We start from the raw sequence: 20,623 nt of genomic DNA, 5'->3' as shown, positions 1-20,623 counted from the left end.
CCATCGGGTGCCTGACGTGAGTTGCCCGTCCCTATCGGCCCAGTCTCCCTTGTACCCAGTAAGGGGCGAGTGTTCAGATACAGACTCATATTTACTGGTTCCAAGATAATTGTTACAACATCACAAATGTACAGACGAGGCTCCATGTAAGCTACATCGCCGCTCCGGTTTCACCGTGCATGGTTAGCCAGCCACGTTTTTGCCTTGGAAGATTACGCGGTCGCTCGTATTCCTAGCTGGTAAGTCGGAAGCTAGCGTATTCTCTTCGAGGAAATGACCAGTGATTTAACTACAGCTAGATGACCTGCTCGAAGGGTTAGTTACAAGCACAATAAATGTTTTTCCCCGCGTACAGGTGGTTGTTCTCAACTGTTTCTTCGAGCTTGAACCGGAACACGGTTGATGGTCAGGCGTGCGCCAACCACGACTCGCCGTGTGCAGAGCCGTAGCGCTGTTGTCACCAAGGCGAACGTGGCTTTAGAAAAAGCGTTCACATATTGGTACACTGTTAGTATGAGCAATATTTGCGAGAACACTCGGAGCCATCATTTTTCTCTTCATTTTTCTAACGCAGGCCTCAGCCAAGATATGACTTCCTCCTTAGGAAGTTGACTAAAGCATGCTCAGGCATCAGAAAGGCTCACAATTTTAATGGCTTGCACTAAGGAGTACTTCGCTTTAGAAAAAGTGTCCACAAGTGTGGCCACTGGTAGCGAAGTGGAAAAAGCAAGGCATGTGACGGAGCACAGAAGTGACAGGCTGGAGTTTATACAAATATAGTGAAGCATCTCACGAAGCTGAGTTTAAACCACAGAGGAGGTTTGAGGCGTCTTAAAATGGTTGCATCAAGCCACTGTGTCTGTAATTCAGCTAGTGCGTATGTCGAAATGCTACTGTTGCTTTTCGCATCACTCTGAATTTTAAAATTTGGTTTTCACTCTGACGTGAAAAAGAGCACTGATACGTTAAGAATACCACGCTTAAGGGAAGGATATTTACATAGACATTTAGAGCACAATACAAGAAGGCGGATGAATGGATGACTAGAATTTTAGTGAAGGTTTAAGACACTTACCTACAATAAAGACGATCAGAGTAAAACTCGGGTAATGTTCCCAGATTTGCCACGTGAATGCCACGGTACATATTGAACTACGTTACCAACCATGCGAAGAAGTAAGCATCTTACTTACAGGTAACATTTCTAGAGATATTTCGTATGGAAAGGCTAATGTAATTAAGGTCTGTTTTCTGAAACAAAGAAAAGGGCAAGCATGGGCGACGTTGAATTTTCTCTTCGGGATTACTCAGAGTTGTCTGTAGGAGGTGATCTGCTCATCCTGTTTTAATCATTCGCTGTTTTAATCTCCTATCACGAACATTCTGTCACCTCGCGAGTTTACGGAGAACCGAAAAAGTTAAAAAAGTTAACACAGAGAAACCAATGAAACAAAACTATAAAAAACTTTTTTCATTGGTGCGTTGAAAGATAGCACGGCAGAGATATTTATAATGTCGCATATTCGAGCCCACGGAGTAAAATGTACAAACGTCCTGACTTGCCTATATTTGCCTAAATGGGCCAACTAATGTGCCAGCGATAACAGGCACCCAGTATTCAACCGTGCTCTCTGCCTCCGGTCACCTCCTCCAGTCTTCGTGATATTCCAAGGCACTTTCCTCGCCTTCGTTCTCGAGCTGTTCATGATGATGATGCTTTATTTCCGTCCTCTTTGAAACGGCCCGCTGACAAATAGTCACCTAGTCTTCTTGTGTTTTCCAGGTACTTACACTTGCTTTTCATTCGAGCACTTTTGTGCACATCTGTTTTCTCTTCAAGATTTCCCTATGTACCTTGTATGCCACTACCTATCCTTTTAATGGATCCAGTAATATAAATCTCTTGTTGCATTTTTTCCACCAATATTGCATATGTCTGTTGCTTACTTCGACTGCTGATAGGTTGGGGTTTCTTTCCACTTTAAATGCAAGAGCTTCTGGAAAGTGTACGTTACTGCGCACCTTACTGGCGTAATCCCTTCGCATTCCATTGAGATGTACTGTGTGATCACTGGATTTTAGATGCGGCATACACATGCCTCAACTTGTTGCGAGTATTTCCTCCGGTACGATTTGGTCCTTAGGCAACCAGCTCGAGTCTCCAACAACAAGGCACTGTCTTCTGTGTTATCGTACAGATATATTTTCTATGTGGGCGTTGTTAGGGGCGCCGTGCGGAGGTCAAGCCGAGAGGCGAGTTTATCGAGAATGATTTCAGTTATCAAGATATTAAATGGCAAAATGGTGCTGTTTTGCTGTTGTTGCCGCTTAATGTCGCGCATCATTGCGGTGCGTTTTTGCAATCGCGACTGCAATGAGCGATGACACGACGAGCCAATTTCAACGAGAAAAAAATAGATTACTGTGTCGCCGCAGTTACCCGTCGCTTTTACATAAAGGCAATAACAACGTCCTGTTTGAGTGGACCGGTAGTGGAAGATTGGCTTTTGATGGTGCTCGCGGGTAATAAACTGATATAATTAGAAGCGATACGAAATGCTATTTGCTCCCGTGGATGTAGGTTTGCTTGTACATTCACGACCGACACTTAAAAAAAAACTTCAGTTGTTTTAAGCAGTGTTCCAGCAAAAACAAACGGTTGCTGATGTGCCTGAGGGCCCGCTCTGTACCCTTAATCATATGACTACATTGTTGCCGCTTGCTTCCGAATAAGTAGGTTAAAGCGTGGTAAGCATAACTGAAAGCTTTATTTGTAGCTTGGCATGTAATCGGCGTGTCTAGACTCATATGCTATGTAGCATGCCGGCAGAAGCATCGCACGACAGAGGTCTGAGCATGCCGTAAACTGAAGTTCATGAACACAGACAAGATATGAAACACAGTCAAGTAAGGAATGCAGTATATCAAATATCTGCTTATTGATTTAGTGAATCTACCAAACGTCAGACAGCCCGCAGCTTCTAATATGTTTCCATTGACAAATTTAGCTTCAGTACACGCACACGAAGGTACTAAATCGGATAGTCGAACAGCCGCGACCAAGACACTGGCACTTACAATTCTTATGTGTTTCAAGGCAATGAAATATCCCCCGAACTTATGCAGATCCCAAGCAGTACTCACCAGCGCGCGCACACACACAGCTGCAGGCCAGCACCAGCAGAAATGCGCGTATATCTCTGCAAATAACGAGTTTATAAACAAACGGAAAGCCCACGATGCCTTGCTACACGCCATGACGCGCTTGGACCACCGTAGAAGACGCAGCTCTGGGTGCTTGTAACAAGTTTTCATGCCATCTATGATTTGCGTCACCAAGCAGCTCGCTCACCGGGACACAAGCTGGAACGCCTAATCTGGCAAGGCGGCCATGGTGGAGCCTTCTTTCGTAGTGGAGCACTGTGCGTAAAGCACCGCGTGCATGGCTGCCGATTACAAGCCTGGGGCGCGATCGGATATCATTGTTCCAAACTCGTCCTGTTCAGTTGCTGCAACGTCAGTAACTGGGCAGTATGAAAAATTTGTGAGAATGAGGGGGATATAGCAGCCAATCATCAAGCGGTGAATTCTCCGGAAGATTATGCCCCTCGTTTGTCGTCTGATTGCAGAGAATATACTACAGCACGAAATCTGTCGCGTCTTCCAATGAATAATATCTCCTGTGGCCTTATGCGCGGTTGTATGCTAGCTGACTGTTCAAAACGTTTTCAAATTAGCGAGACCCGATGGCTACGACACCGATGTGCAGGGTGGGCAATCTTTAATTCCTGCGCACGCTCCCACTAGCGAGTTGGCTTCATATGGAAGTAGGTAATTGTTATCGAAAGCCAAAAGCTTTTTCGCTTACTCCAGCCTCTCTATTCAATTACTTCAATAAATATACACTGTAACAGCAGGAAGAAGCGCATTAATCCAAACACCTACCATGATTGATGTCAGGTGTTGAGCCATAGCAGCACAGTGTGCGAGAATAGGGGCAGTGGGCTGACGGCCCTACCTAAGGCACTTCATGTCGCCTCCAAGAGATGACGCAACATACATTTTCACTTGAAACTTTTTGCAATATTTAACCTACGCTGTGCGGGTAGTGCAGGTTATTTCACCGAAGAGTATAAATCTAAATATGTTGTTACGATCTGCGTTTCCGGCAAAGCGTCAATTCGCATGCCCGTTTTGTATTATATATATATATATATATATATATATATATATATATATATATATATATATATATATATATATATATATATATATATAGCATTATGCTGTAATTCTAAGATGTTATAATAATGATATAGTTTTTTAAAAGTGGTCTCCAGTTCTATGTGTTCGTGCAGATTGGCGAGGGTGGTGTGAGTCGATTGTGAGTCGATTTCACAACTGTTGTATCGGTACCCCTAAGGCAACGTGGCGGGAAAAATGTTTTATGGCTTGCTATCGTGTCCTTGGCGGACGAAGCGGCGTGAAGTTTCGATACAACTGGTTCGCTGGCCAAAGCATACCTTCTGTCTGTTCGCTACACCCGAGCTCGAGGCTGACTTGTTTTTTTGAGAGCGTCTCAGGGCTGCGCTATAGCGACAGTACGATGTAGCAGCGGCGCGTTTACATTGTGCGGGAGCGCCGGCTCCGCTGTGCATAGAGTTTCTTGCTACAATACCCTGCGGAAACTAGCTCTGAGCCGCGGTAGTGTGCATGGCACTGCTGGGATGTGGTCGTTTCGGATCGGCATCATTCTCGCTGAGCAAGGACGCTTTAAAGGCACGTCTGACCTAGAACAGTTTCACGATGATTCCCTATCTACTGTAACTGTAGATAACAGCTGCTCTTTCTTTGGTATTATTCACACACACACACACGCACGCACGCACGCACGCACGCACGCACGCACGCACGCATTTCTTTTGCAATGATGAGCGCTAATGCTTGGTCGTAAAATGAAATGAAACATAAAACACGCCGGCGGGCCGCTAAAGTTTGAGGACATGCTGCAATGTCTGCGCTCACTTTGCTGCGGTTTGTTATCAGTATTTGTTCGTCACCGCTTGCTTATACAGATAAGCTGATTAAACTTTATTGAAAGACTTAATACGGGTGAATGAAAGCACTATATGAAGATATTAGAGTAACAGCGCTTTATCTGTGCAAGGATGACAATGTTTTGGCCAAGCCACGTTCGAGACGAAGCGTCGAACAGCAATATTCCGCCAATGCAAAGGCTCCACAACGCTCCTTAGGAAACTTGCACTGTTGGTGGCGCCACATTTTTCCCTTGTTAATATTATCAGAAAATATATCCGGCAGTCAGCAGACACGCCTAGAAGTTGTCTGCTGCTTGCAGACAAAAGGGTAAAATCTAAACAAAACGGGTGTAACAATACTGGCCTGCTTTAAAGAAGAAAACACCGCAAATATCGTAAGGTGGAATAGAAGGAAAAAAAAAAACGCAAGTGACACGTTGTACACGGCCGAACTGGCCTACGTGAGCATTTTCCGCTCTTGTAGTTTAGTCCGCACCCACCGTGGTTGTTCAGTGGCTACGGTGTTGGGCTGCTGAGCACGAGGTTGCGGAATCGAATCCCGGCCACGGCGGTCGCATTTCGACGGGGGCGAAATGCAAAAACACCCGTGTACTTCGATTTAGTAGCACGTTAAAGAACCCCAGGTGGTCGAAATTTCCGGAGACCTCCACTACGGCGTGCCTCATAATCAGAAAGTGGTTTTGGCACGTAAAACCCCATTAAGAAAAAAAAAAAGAAGAGTCTAGTCCGGGTCAGCACCGAGATATCATAAAAATTATGGTTGACATTTATTGTGACACATATACTACGGCCGTATTATGCAAGTTTTACCTTCACTAACATCCCTGTTTCCTCACTGGCTTGCACGTGCCTCAGACGTTGTCATTAGCGAGATCGGTCTCGCGAGAAGCGCGTGTTGTTGGAACAGAGTCGGAGCCAATGACGGAGAAAATGGATCACGAAACGGTACCTCACATAATACAGCTCCTGAATTAAAATGACACCAACAGTGTTTACGTTCCTACTAGGGTTGCGGATGCAGACGACGTTTTATGAGTGTTTCAGGAATGCAGTGGCCAGGAATGCCGACGGCAGCAATCCACATATTCCGCACGTAGTCGACACGGCTGGCTTCGTAGACGAGTTTAGCTTTTGTTCTACTTGTAAGTCGTAAAAAAAAAGTTGGGCAGCGTGGTACACTCTCCGTAACACTTGAAGGCGAAAACCTGCGGCACGTTTGGTAATGCATCGCAAGCGCTGCGCATACAATGTGCGCTAACAATCGTGTTTGCTAAGTATTACAACGCTACGTGCCGCGAAAAGAGCTGAAAAACGTCGTTTGCCTTTCTCCTCGCGGGCGCCGCGCTCCCGGCATGAAAGGCGACGGATATTCGCCCACATGCGCCGACGTAGTTGTTGTTGTTGTTGTTGTCCTACGTGGCCGTGGCACATACCCACAGTGGGGGATTGGCCAAGAATCGGGCGGTTTAATTAGGCGCCTAAAAATAATAATGATAACAAGGGAGTTAACAATTTGGGCGTGTGAGCTTAAAAGTAAACGTTTTGTGTCTGGAGAAAAAAAAATAGATAATCAGATGAAAACCGGGTATAAGAAAATAATAATAATAATAACAATAATAATTAATAATAGATAAGAAATAAAAGAAAGCTATGGTAGGGAGGGAGAACGATCAATCTAACATGGAAAACGATTGGTTTCAATTAGGTAATTTTGGATCGCCAAGCAAACATTTCTGTGGCTGAACCCAACAATGGAGGCTCCAAAAGATAGGATCACAGGCACTGATAAAGTTAGACCAATAGAGCGAAGCGGCATTTCGAGTAGTCGTTTTCTTATAATAGAAAAACGTCTGCAAGACAACAAGAAATGGTCGATTGTCTCCGCTTCGCCACAGAATGAGCATAATGGTGAGGGGACCAGACCAGACCTGTGGAGGTAGAAGTTCAATGCAGGTATACGGCAGCGCAGCTTCGTGATGGACACTTCAATTTTCCGTGTTCGGCAAAAATCTCTGTTCCAAGGGTGCAGGAGATGTCCGTAATCCTCAGAGTTAGTAATTGCGGAGCCTGATACGGACTGTGTAATGATACTCCTGCGAAATCTAGCTGCAGTAACATAAGCAGTCAAAGGGCAGCAAGGAAGAATCGGGCCACTTATCGATGCCTTGGCTAGACAGTCTGAAATTTCATTAATGATTAGTCCTTTATGGCCAGGCACCCAAATCAAACGCACGCTTTTCAAGTAACCAGGTACCAATGATTGAAATGTCCTCATCACGCAAGAATCACTACATGGCAGCGCAGTGATGTTGCTCATAGTGGCACGTGATTTCCGGAATTATTCAAGGCAACATCTGTTATTTGTTTATTCTGTATAGCTTCATTAGACGAAACGTGTTCAGAGAAGTAATACAAGACACAAACCGAATATCTGTGTGTTTTACAGCGAAGCTGTTTATGCGGACCCTGTGCCCCCTGTGCCGTCGTTGTCGGACTTCGCTAAGGCCATCACCATCAGCAATGGCTCGAGCGTCGCCTTCTTCCCCACCTGGCTCGTCGGCACCCCTCCGCGCTACCACGCGTACGTGCTCGTGCCACTGCTCCCACGTTCGTCGTCGTCTTCTTCCACAGCTGGCTCCGTTGCAACTCGGCATTCCAGCGTAGAATTTCACTTCTCTTCTGTCGTCGTTTACGGGGTTTCAGCCATTCATTCTGTTACGTGACGGGCAGATTTAAAATTGAAGCAATTTAATTTTGAAGAACCGCGAGCGGGTGCTGCTCGGGCGGGTGCTGCTACCCGCACCACAACTATGGAAAGACAGCGAGTGGTGCGTACTTCTAAGGAAGAAGCTGCCTACCGCGAGCGTCAGCGATATTTGGCTCGTGAACGGGATCATCGTCGTAGTGCCGACCCCGAGCTGCGCGCCAGAGCGCCTAGTTTGAACTGCAGTGCCGGGAGGCCGATCCCGGAGTGCGCGCCCGAGACGCGGAAACACATCGACGGCGTCGGAATGAAGAACCTGGGCTCCGCGAACGAGAAGCTCTAGAACGGCGTCAATATAGAGAGGCAACCATGCTGAACGGTGGAGCCACTGCTCGCTTCAAGCGGGAATTCCTGCATTTAGACTTTGGTCACAGTCGCACGGTCTGCGGCAGGATCTGACTCGAGCACAACCTGACGCAAGTCTGTGCGTAATGATTGCGAAGACTGCTTGCGAAGTTTGACTTGCGTGGTATAACACTCGGTGTAACTAACACAGCTTCGCTGTTGGATTATCTTCGCGGACTGGAAGGGGCAATGTGTTTTTTTTTTGTTTGTTTGCTTTAAGTCCCGCCTTCCTGCTTGTTCCCATGTCGTGCAGTCGCGCGCAATCACAACGAAACTATGTCATTTACTACGCGTTCTGGCGCGCGATCATGCTCTGTGATCCGCGTCTGTCGGCCTCAGTATTCGTGGAGCACCGACTTATGCTGCTAGTAATGTGTTGTCGTAGAGAGCACGCAATATTGTGCGCTGCGCAAAACGGGACAACTCGCGCTTGACACCATGAGCGAAAGTGCGCCGCGCCAAAAAAAAGAAAAAAGGACCCTAGGGAAAAAATCACCGTCCATTCCATTCCGTGAAAACGATCTAACAGTGAAGCTGTGTTAGTGACAACGAGTGTTATACCATGCAAGTCAAAGATCACAAGCAGTCGATATTATAAATCTTCTGCGTCATCATTCGTTCCCCTCAATTTCGCTTTTGCGCGCTTCGCGTAGTCCGCATGCTTTAAGAGTGCTTACTTTTGCGGTTCGCCCAGTGTTTATTTTTGTTCTTGTTTTTTGCGCTGACCCTCGTGGTAGGAAACTTCTTTCTCAGTATAGTACGCACTACTCGCGGTTCTTTCCATAGTTGTAGCTGGGATGGAATGTGCGGAACCACTAATCTAAAGTTCCGTATATTGGGCGCAAGGCCCACCACTGGAGATGCGGGCGCTGCAATCATTTTGACGATTGGTTAGATTGGTTTGACTATTGACGTAGCTGTCGGTACTTCTTGCTGTCGCAACACGTACCGGCAGCCACGCGCTCCTAGGATCGCGTTTCCATCGCTGGGCACTGTTCGTTGGCCGAAAACCGCCAGCGTAACATTTGTTTCTTTCGTGGCAGGTTGGAATCAATAGTCGATAAATGCGATGCCGATCTGGCTCCATCCCAGAAAATGCACCGTGTGACAACCGTATAGGATTCGCGTATACGTTCGCACTCTAACAGGGTGAAAGAGGTAACTCCAATCCTTTTCCCCCTATTGAGCTCCTCTCTTTCTCTGCCGCTAGGTCACGTGGCCCCTTTTAAGCGAACTTCGTCCGCATAAACAGCTTCGCTGTAAAATAAATGAACGCGGGGCCCGTATGGCCCGTATCCTCTGGCTCCGGTATGGGAGAACGCAAGGGAGGAATTTCGCGTGCCGAGACTAGACAGGGAAGTGGAGAGAGTGTCTCTCTTGGCACTGGTTCTCGCCTCCTGCAATGATTAGTTCCCTGTAATGAAATATTTCTATCTCGGCTATTAATGAACCAATTTGAAAAAAAAATATTGTGGCAGAGCGATCCGTAGAGGGCATGCAACAACTTCCAGCGTATAACCGAAATTTTTTATGTTGCCTGGCGGCCGTCCCTTTAGGTTACACAATCAAATTCGTGCATGACATAACGAGCCGCAGTGTGGAGTACACGTGTGGCACATTTAGGTCGACTTCGTCAACGACACATGCGATCACTTAATACACTGCCTAAAGGTGCAGCATTCTTGTAGCTAGTGAGTGGTACAAACGTGTAACACAAGCCGAACATAGTAACGTTGCATCCTCTTAGTAGCGGAAAGCAACACTCGCGGTCGAGCGTTTTGCTCCCACCGCTTCGCACGTCGCACCTCCCTTCTCACTTGCCGAGCATCCTAAGGTCGCAGCCTACTTCCGTGGCCTACCACGCAATCCGCTTGGCCCAGGGCGAGCGTCCTCCATTGTCGTCTCCTCGTTTCACCGTCGACTGTAGCCGCAACCGCCGCGTCACATCAACGACGCAACACCTGTTTTTCTCTGTCCGCGCCACTCGTTCCGCTCTCCACCCATCACTCGCTCGGGGAAGGTCCCGTGTTTTTAGGCGAAGCTTGTATTACCTCACTCATGTCGAGGTCTGTGTTGGTGTTGCCATACGAAAAAAACTCAAGCAGCGCGAAAGTAAAAATTGCTTTTCGGGCTGCGTATTCAAACCATCGACCTCCGGGTTGCGAGATCACCACGCTAACCGATTCAGCCACTGTCAGTCTTTTGCTTCTTTATTGCAGGGAATTATGAGTAGAGTCAAACAAATATTGTTACATTACATTTCAACATACATGAGAAACAAATGCACACAAAGTACGCAGTCCAATGGAAGTTCAAAATTCGGGCGAACGAACACAAGCGTCCAGACGCGAAATCCATGCAGGTACGAGATTAAAGGTAGCAACCAGAGTAGGCATTTGAGCAATCACTTCTACAAAGATAGACCTTGTCAATCGAGGCGGCTCGGCATCATCATACGCGCCTTTTACTGCGGGGCTTTGACGTCATCGTCCGATACGAATCTGGTTCCCTTGAGATGCTTTTTCAATTACCCGGAAACATGAAAGTCGCAAGGCGACAGGTCTGGGCTCTTTGTCGGACGTTGCAGCGTTTCCCATTTGAACTTTGCCAGTTTGTGTCAACCACATCAGTGACGTGAGGAGGGGCATTGCGTTGGAGCATGACAACTCCATTCGTCAATTTTCCACGTCGCTTGTTCTTGTTTCCCACACGCAGCCGATCCAGCGTTTCACAATATCGGAAAGAGTTGATAGTCTCTCAAGGTTTAGCATGTTCGATCAGTACTGGCCCCTAACGATCGAAAAAAAAAGTCAGCAGCACGTCTCCGACGGAAATGAGGACCTTTACTTTCTTGTAGGCTTGGCCGTCATTTTTCAGGCTCGTAGTAGTGGCACCATGATTCGCTCCCGGTCAGAATTACAGACAAGAAGTCGTCACCCTCATTGTGATAATGGATCAGATGAGTCAAGGCAGCGCCGAAGCTCTCCGTCTTCTAGCGACTGGTTCGTTATCTTGAGCATCATTGCGCACACAAGAGCTGATAACCGAGATGGTCATGAATTATGGTGTGAACCAAACCGCGAATGATGTTCACGCGCTCGGCCAGTTCATGAATGCTTATCATCCAGTCTTGTGTAATCAGCTCGCCAACCTTTGAAATTGTGTTCGGATTGATTGCATGGCGGCTTTATTCCGGTCTTGGATCATCTTTGCAACATTCATGTCCTGCTTTGAGCCGTTTGCTCCAACGTTGACCAATGCGATGTAATGTTCACCGTACACGATAGCCATACAAATAATTTATTTTTCTTTTGACCTTCAGCTGTCAAAAACCTCACGACACCACGCTGCCCAGCTTTTGTAGCGTCCATTATGTCAGGCAACCTTGTTCAACACAGTGTATGAAAGCATTAAAGAGCATTTATCCTCACACCTGGGAGTCACTTTTGTATATGAGATATGCCTCTATGCTACACGCATGAATCGAAAATAATAGATCGAACCATTGTTACGCGGCCGGGGTGGCTTGGCTCCCTTTCATTTGAGTTGCCCTCATGCATTAGAAATGGTCGCTCTATGAATGGCATAAACGCTGGAAAACGGGTTTGTGTGCGTGTTTTTCATTAGCGCGCCAGAATTACGTTTCCTAGTATATCAAAATTACAATCCGACGCTATCATTTGTGTGTGTAGGTTCTGTGTAAGTCGTACTTTACAATTTTTTGGAAGTATGTTAGTTCGAGAAATTCAATTAGTTCAGCAACTTCCTTGCACTACATGGAGTGCCTGAGTGGTTGGGTATGCATGGTCCGAAACAATTTTTGCCGAAATGACGTCGGATGCTGGGCGCCGCCGCCGGATTTTCCGCGACGCGGGGCCCCTAACGCTATCGCGTTAAAGACGTTTCTTCGCTGTTCATGCATATATTAGGCGGCATCGGAGTCAGGTCCGAGCTAAAGTTTCCTCTTATTAAAATGATGAGCTACTTTTGAGTAATTGCGCAATTATATTAGCGGTACAGTAATTGCTAACAGTAAAAAAACTGCTTCTTCAGAAGAAGTAGTTGCAATTGTGCATGGTTGATTTTTTCTTTAGCATGTACAAGTCTGCCCTAAACCCGAACGTAGGAAAACACCATGCGAGCTTCTCAGTGCTGTCTTGTCCGGGCCTGGCCATGGCTCGCGAATCATGCACCAAGATTCTTAAGAGGCTGTCCATGAAGCCCATACTTTCAATAAAGTCAGACTAAGGAGACGCACTAGTAAATTGGTTCCGATTGGTAAAGCTGATGCAGTCAAGTTTTGTTAATTTCGCGGTAACAGAGAACCATTATGGTTCACAGTTTCGGCCCTTGAAGTTTCACGCCCAAAAACGCAGAAACGGGATGGCAGTGTCCTGACTCTCTGTTTCAAGTGTGAAATTTCTAAATAGCTTTTTCGCATTTGGTCGTTGTGGTATACCAAAAGTTCTTCGAACTTTTTAGGTTCAGTCTGTCGCTATTTTAAAATGCAATGTAATTAACTTTAGCGAAAAAAGATTTAGCTGGGCTCGAGGACAGTACGTCAATGTCGATGACGTCACCGCGAGCCAATACGGAAAATTCAATGCGGCGTCGACGTTAGTCTTAGTGTTCTCCCGACTTTTCTGGCCTAACAGGCATCTTCTGACAGAAACAATGTTCTTTTTCTAGTAATTTGGAAAGATAGTTTTCTAGCACGGCTCAAACAATGTTTTGGTTCATTGCTCCTACCAGGAAGAACTGCGAGAAATCACCGCTGGAGCGACGAAAATCACCGTAGTGCGGAAGTCCTGCGCTTTACTTACCGAAATTAGTAACGCAGAAAGACTTACTCCAAGGGCTTCCCTAGGTGCCTTCTAAACAGTTAACGCCTAGGTTGCACAGAAGCACGAATATTTGTTTTTGTTTTCTACGCAGAATTTTTTATCAGTGGAGGAGAATTAGGATCCGAAGCTGTGATGTTATGTACCTGTAGCGCTGGAGGAAGACTAATTTACGCGAGAAGAGAGCTACATTATCCCTTGGCGGGCTTTAACGTGCCTCATTGTTCAAAGACAGAAATGTGAAACGCCAATTGATCTAGGAGATCGACAGAGAGATGACGCTTTCTTGTGAAGAGAAAGTTTGTTCACCCATTAACACAATCCTAGTGAATGTGCCGAGAAGGCAGAAGATGGAGCACCCAAGCACGACAAAGGAAACGCTTACATAGGCGATGTGAAGCCAGCCTACGGCGTTTCCGCTATACCGTAATAATATTATTGCTGAAAAAAAGTAATTTTCTGGAAACTGGTCTGCCTGAGATTTCCTATATTCGTCGGTTGTCTGTTTTTAATTTGTACGTGATTTCACATTATTACTCTGTTTTGATAAAAGAAATTTTGTATAAAGGTACACGCTATGTAAAGGCAAAGCAAAAGAAAATATTTTGGATAACAAACTTGTCTTTAAGCTAAAATTTGCCTGAAATTGGTCGTCGGCATGTCCTCATTCGTCTGTTTTCTTTTTTTAAATTCTGTTATTTTACATTCCTTCTGTTTTCATTAAACAAACATGGAAAATCAGCATTTATGCAAAGCAAGGACACTAAATGCACCAAAAAGTTTCCACACTGACTAGTAATCAAGGTGCTTAGTATAAATACGCTACCTTGTTTATGCACAAGGTAGAGAAAGAAAGAGAGAGAGAGACAGAGGAAAGGGGAAAGGCAGGGAGGTTAACAAGCGGGGAACATCCGGTTTGCTACCCTACGCAGGGGAAAGAGGGGAGGGGGAGCTAAAGTGATAACGAAGTAGAGATAAAGAAAGAAACGAGCATAGACACACAATCACAATCGGTCACTGTCACCGCGTACTGTCACCGCACAGCACAGTAACACTTGCAGCAATATAAACATCTGTTCAGGCTACAGCCGCTTGTCCAATTCTGTTGCCCTTAAAAACTGCAACAGTGCCCTCGTCGACGTTTGCTGCGATCCCGTACAAAAAGGACTGTTGATTAACCATTGATGTATTGTTAGGGAATTGTTGAAACAACGGACTTCAACAAATTTTCAAAAGCAATTGAGTTCGCTCAACACTTGCACAACAATATTACCGTTCAGTGTTCTCAATAAACAATTTATTGGGTAATTTGTGTTGATTTTTGTAGTTGTTTTTTTTGTTGCTGTTGTGTAGCAGTTGAGTCCAGTATACAATAATTAGGACTCGCGTATGAAGACATTCCAAAAATTTGATGCGAAGCGTTCCAACTTCATTCCTGTCACTTTGCGGCAGGTAGGTTCTTCTTTCGCCTCGTTTACATAAAAAGAAAATAATGTGTGACTGATGGGGTGGCATTGAACGTCGGCCGTCGAGCCCGGTGCTCTAACCATTAGGCCACGAACGCGCATGCTCCTATTGTTCGAAAGCCAGTAAGTTCTGAAATGCTTGGCGCGTGCGCAGCGTGCCACTTCCTCGTGCAGTCGCTACAGCTGGCGCTTTCAAGCGCCTATCTCCGGGACCGCCCCACATTCGTAGCCGTTTTCGCTCTGTAAAAACTGCAGCGTTAGACAAGCTTCATGACCGCCCAAGTTCATAACGATTTATTTCTTCGCCGGTGTACAAATGCCATCGTCGTTTTAACATACACTAGATGACATAGCAATTGGTACGATCCAGAATGAGCACGTTTCGGGGAGGAGAAAAATGCGAAGTTCACTCGCAAACGCGGTGACTACGCGCATGTGGAGTTCCCCAAAAGTTGACACGGCGGCAGCGCGGCCGGCGATAAGACGGACGCCGACACGCGACGACGCTACCTTCGAGCATCCGATGCTCTGTGGGAACCGTAGGATGCAAGCGGCGCACACGCTGCAAACATGCACGCGAAAGATCTTCGAATTTCCTGCGTCGCACCCTCTGTCCTGAAAGTAAATATAGCTTTTTTTATCCAACGGCCGTGGTACTAGATCAAACAACGAACACGCTTTGAGATCGCAGCGCGCAGCCGCTATAACCATTGACTTCAAAGAGCTTCTGATTCAGAAACAGCCGCAACAGTATCGCAGATAATTGCTGTATCTGCGGCTGCTCCCGACTCTCGCCTTGCAAGAAGCATGCGATTTATTTGAGCCTCGCCGAACTGTCGTCCTCCCGTCTCCCATGCCTGCAGGACAGGTCCCGTATGTTCAGTTAAATAGAAGAACAGCAAAGGGGAATGAAAGAGATACAGGTCACGGACTCTTATCATACCTTACTTGTCACCTCGTCATCTGCAAAGGTGCTATAAACTATTCTAGCAGCGTTACTTTTGCAAAAACAATAAAATTAGTAGTAATTTTTATTTCTAGGTGGCAATACAAACGTCAAGGTGGCGTTCGGGTGTGTGTGTGTGTGTGTGCGCGCGCGTGTGTGTGTGTGTGTGTGTGTGTGCACGCGGTTGCAACCATAGAGTTACTATACGGTTGCAACCGTTGCAGCTTCGTTTTGAGCACACTTTTGCAACAGTACACATCGTTACCGCTAGTTTCGTAGTCGCATATATTGGTCGTAGTATTTGTTGTTTACGCTACAAATTAGGTTGTTCTTAAAACTTCATGAAGGTTAGTGGATGAAAAATTATTACTAATTATTTAGTGGTTTTTCTCTGTGGTTACGTTGTGTTTGAAAGGTTTTTATAACTCCATACGATAGTGAAGCTGTGAACGGCTTTCGGACTCAGTTAGTTGGTTGCCGTTGTGTAGTGAATCACGCATCGTGCTTTTTGATGAAAATATTTTTTCTTTTCGGACATCATGACGCACATTTTATTGAAATGCTTTAACGACGATAAGTGGGACGTTTATCCGTTGAAGTCGTTGGCTGACCCAGCTACCTGTCTTCGATTGATGTGCGAGCCTGGCTGTTTTGATGAGCTGCGCGGCAGAGGTCATGATGCCTGTTGGAGAGAAGGCACCGCGAAACAGTCGCAGCCGAACTTCTGCAGATAGGTAAGTAATCTCGTTTTCTTGCGCGCGTAGCCTTTTTTCTATTTTGACATTGACAAGCGTGAGATGTTAAGCACACCGTTCACTTTCTCGAAGCAAACCGTATGCCCCGGAGCTAATGCGCGCGATACTAACGCTCGCTGCCGCCGTCACTTCGGTTGAAATATAGTAGGCGAAGAGGCAGCGGCGCCCCACGTGTGTAAAATTGCATTGCTTCATTTGTTCCTGTCTAATGACCTTTCCTTAATTTGTATGAGAGAACACAATTGGAACATAAAGATCAGCTTCTCTGAGCAGTGATAATTTTGTACAATGGTCACGTCATCTTTCATAGGGGCTCGCGTGGGTCGTCTAAGCGCTTGTTATCGCATTCCGACACGTGAGAGGCGCGCTGCCTTTCAAGGTATCTAGGCAGACACTACGAGCTTAGGAGAACCGCCACAAATAATTGTGCAGCAGGTGTGCAGCTGTGCTACTTTTGTACCACACTCGTACCGGAAGGCGGTGTTGCACGTCACGCTTACGCATTTCGTAACTAAGGCGGCCGCCGTGGCAATTTGGGGCTCGTGGTCGTGATATGATCCCTGCAGCGGCCGCATTCCAAAGGAGCGGAATGCAAAAACGCTCGTGCATTGTGCATTGTAGGCACGTAAAAATTTCCAGGAAGTCAAAATTAATACGGAGTCCCCAACTACGACCTGCCTCATAATCAGATCGTTGGTTTCGCACGTAGGACATCATAATTATTTTTTTTTAATCCGTAGTGGCTCATCGTATACCATACGGTTAGTGTGATCACCTTTTGTGCCGTAGCGGTTAAGCGCGCCTAGATTTAGGTTGCGCCTAATGATGGGGCGCACCGCAAGATATATTTCGCCTCTTTGGAATTTGCGGAGAACGGCCAACCGATAAGTCGCAGCTGCCGCGCGGTGACTGTACACGGATACACAGCGCAAATGAACAGAGGTGTGGTGACGACGTCGCCAAAGAACACAGACGCCGACGGGCTCGCCTTATCGCCTATCACCGCCGAAACGTCCGCAGTAAGCATCTTTATCTAGCGCGGCGCGTTTCCGTTGAAGGCGTACTGTACAATTTTAATTGGCGATAACCGAAACATGCCACCGTTCTCTGCTGCCTCTTTGAGCTGGACCGATCCGAATGTGCGTTGCTTGCAGAAGCGAAAGGAGCGCCACTCGGCGCGTTGCCGCCTCGAGCACCGTTTGCGCGGTGAAGAATGACGCGTGCATGAAGCTAGCTCACTGCGCAGACGCTACCGCGTAAAACGCGCAAGGGCGTATACACGACGTTCTGCACACAAATCCCGTGGGATGATCGGTGACACGCCGGAGCGGCTAGCTTCAAAGAAGCGGTGCATCTTCTCACTCGTACAGGCACGCTCACGCTCGCATCGCTCTCGGCTATCTTTAGGTCATTCCTTCTGCTGGACTTCTACCCAAAGATTCGATATCTGCTTGGTATCGGCTATGCACTGTCGCGTGGTTTTTGGTTCTGCGACAGCCGGGAATATTTCTCCCCGCCGTGAAACATCGCTGTGCGTGTCTTAGCTAACATTTACCGTAGCAACCCATTTCTTCCTTTTCTAGACAGCACTCGTAAAGAGTCGCAAATTTTTACTTGCCAGTATAGTGTGTACTTCTATTTTGTGCGTAGTTTGTGCAGTGTGTGGCAGATTCTGAATCCGCGCAATCTCATTTTCTGTCCGCATTCCCTTCTCGCAGGTTACGCAAGCAGCAAATACCCACATGCTAAAGTGTTCTACGTCAAGAGCAGCTTGGCGTCGTGCAAGAGACACCCGTTGATATGTGGCTGATTCACTAGCAAGCTCGCATCTCTGTTGCCACTCTACATCAAGTGGGATTTTTAACTATTTTTTGTGCTGCTGTGGGGTGTACTACCTGCCGCATGGACGCTGTGAAGGCTTACTTTCGATTTGCTCTGGCTTGGGAGGTATTTCCTTTTGCTTGCGAGAATGTTTACCAGCCTAACCAAGTGATATGTGCGTACTGGAAACAGCAGCGCGAACAGAGGCGGACGACGGACGACGAAATAGGTAGGAGCACACACGAGCGCAAGTTTATTTTTGAAAAAAGAGGTATTAAAGACGCTGGTCAACTTGACAAAGGTAAAGAGCCGTGCATGCGTGGTAGAAACAGCCACGAGCGACAAGAAAAGAAAAATATGAAAGAGCCATGTCGTAGAATAAACGTGCGTGAGAAACGAGAACTATCTAACAAATCTTTGGAAAGAACGAAATATTTGTCAGATGAGTGATACTACCCAACGAGAAATACTCTTGAGAACTGCAAGTCTTCCCCACTAAGGACAACAGATAACTTGGTTATGCATTTGTTTCGTTTGTGATCAATAAATATTGCTTCTGGAGCTCCTCTGGTGTTGAGGTATAGAGCAGAAAGAACGGTTGTTTCATCACAAAGACCAGAACACAAGAGGACTTATGGATTAATTATTTATTGATCACGAAGAAAAATTCATAAGCAAGATTTCTTTGACCCTTAGTGGGAAAGAGTTGCTGCAGTATTTCTCGTTAATATCAATTACAGGACAAACCTTTCAGTTTTCATGTTTTGTTTTTTTTTTTGACGCACATGTTTGTTCTACAGGACATGTCTTGCGGTCCTTTTTTGTTGTGCCGGGCCGTTTCTGCTGCACATCCATGGCTGTTTCTTTGTGAAGTTCGCCAATGTGTATAAAATCTTTGTCTTCACGAATAAACGTCTAGTTGAGTCAGCGTTCATGTGTGTTCCTACCTTAGTTCATCCTTCTCGTCTCTGTTAGGGTGGTTGTCAAACAGAAATGCACACCGAATCGGTGAAGTGTCCATAGAATTGATACATGAAATATTTGCGCTGTTTATTTCAGGAAGAACGCTATAGGGTCTTATCTCCTCTGTTTTTTCAAAACTGATGTACATTTTTCTAGTTCAACTTCAAGGAGTCCTCTGAGGAAACCAATAAGATTTATGGTAACTTGATTTGTGTAAGATTTATGAATTTCATGCATTCAAGGCATGACATGTCACATGCCTGTAGGTATGCAAGTATTCGTACTTTTAAACATACCAAGGTCTAGTTTTCGGTTCTCATGACGCTGCTTTATACTGTGCTGCGTTCTCTAGGAGCAGGAACCTTCTTTTATGCAGTCAGTGCATGTGTTCTTCTTGTATATATTGGAGGAAAATTTGTCGTGAGCTTAAATATGCATGTATATCACTTGTAATTTTTTTTTCAACACGGGTGCTGTATCTCCCTTCGTCTTTGTTACTGCATTGTCCCAATTTTTATGCAACTTTTATGTATTTTATGCAATAAAATTCTGGTAGCATTTTAATAACATTTTACCTGCGCAAATGAGGTCATTGGTTTTCCGTATACGCATTTGCGTTTTTCACTATCTCACCAATCTGGCTGTGCAGTCACTGAAACCTTTCCAATCCTTTATGACTATTTCTGGGGTACTTGATACTGCAAGGGCAGGTGACCATCTATTTGGCACTTTGGAATTGTGTTAGCCGTGTGTTACTACCAATTTTCTGGGCTAAATAATTAGTTTTTTCTCTTATCGTTCAAGGTTTTAGCCTTGCCTTATCTCTTTATTGACTGAGGTACCACTTAGTTGCTGTGTATAATGAAAAAGGCCCAAAAAATGCCCTAATTAGCTTTGTGCAAGTCAAGAAAAATTAACTGAAAATGAGGTCACTAAATTGAGGAAATACCACCAACAAACTCTTCTGTACCTCAATCTAACGTATACAAATGGTGTACTGTTCTTGCAAACCTGGCTCGTCAGAAAGATCATTCAGATGTTCACCATGCCCGACAACTTTCTAAATGATGTCTCATCAATTAATAGCTAAGCTGAGTGATATTATTTTATAGAATAATTGGACAACCTGAAGATATATACATCTCGAAGACAAAAAGACGTGTGCTAAAGCTTGTATATATTTACGTGAAGTCATTTGTTTCAAGTCTGTTATTTTGCCTTCTCACATTCAGCCGTAACTGTTCCTGTGATGGATTAGTGTGTGAAACATTTTAATGTAACGTATTCAGATGTCTTGTGTGTATTCACACGCAAGCAGCTTCAAGTGTTCATGTGTTCAAAGTTCGTTAAAAGGGTATGCTTAAGCCCTGCCTTTTGAGTTGCTTTGCCTTCTACTCACAAACTTAATTCTCAAGTGAAGACCACAATGATCGTTTTGATTGAATTCATATGTATAGGTTTTTTCAGATGTATTTACACTGTTTAGAGGGCTGTAGGTACTAGCCTATGTCTCCAGGTTCAATGTAGTGGTGCCTTATGTACTGTAATAATGTTTCATGGGCACGCATCTTTAGTGTAAATAAAGGTACTTCAAATTGATCAGTCTCTCCTTTGCTTTTGTTTGTGTTTGTGAAAGTTATGAGCAGGCACCGGGGCATGCAA

Source organism: Dermacentor andersoni, chromosome 3, assembly GCF_023375885.2.
Source record: "Dermacentor andersoni chromosome 3, qqDerAnde1_hic_scaffold, whole genome shotgun sequence".
Taxonomy (NCBI): Eukaryota; Metazoa; Arthropoda; class Arachnida; order Ixodida; family Ixodidae; genus Dermacentor; species Dermacentor andersoni.
The sequence above is the reverse complement of the archived record's forward strand: the minus strand, read 5'-3'. Positions refer to the sequence as shown.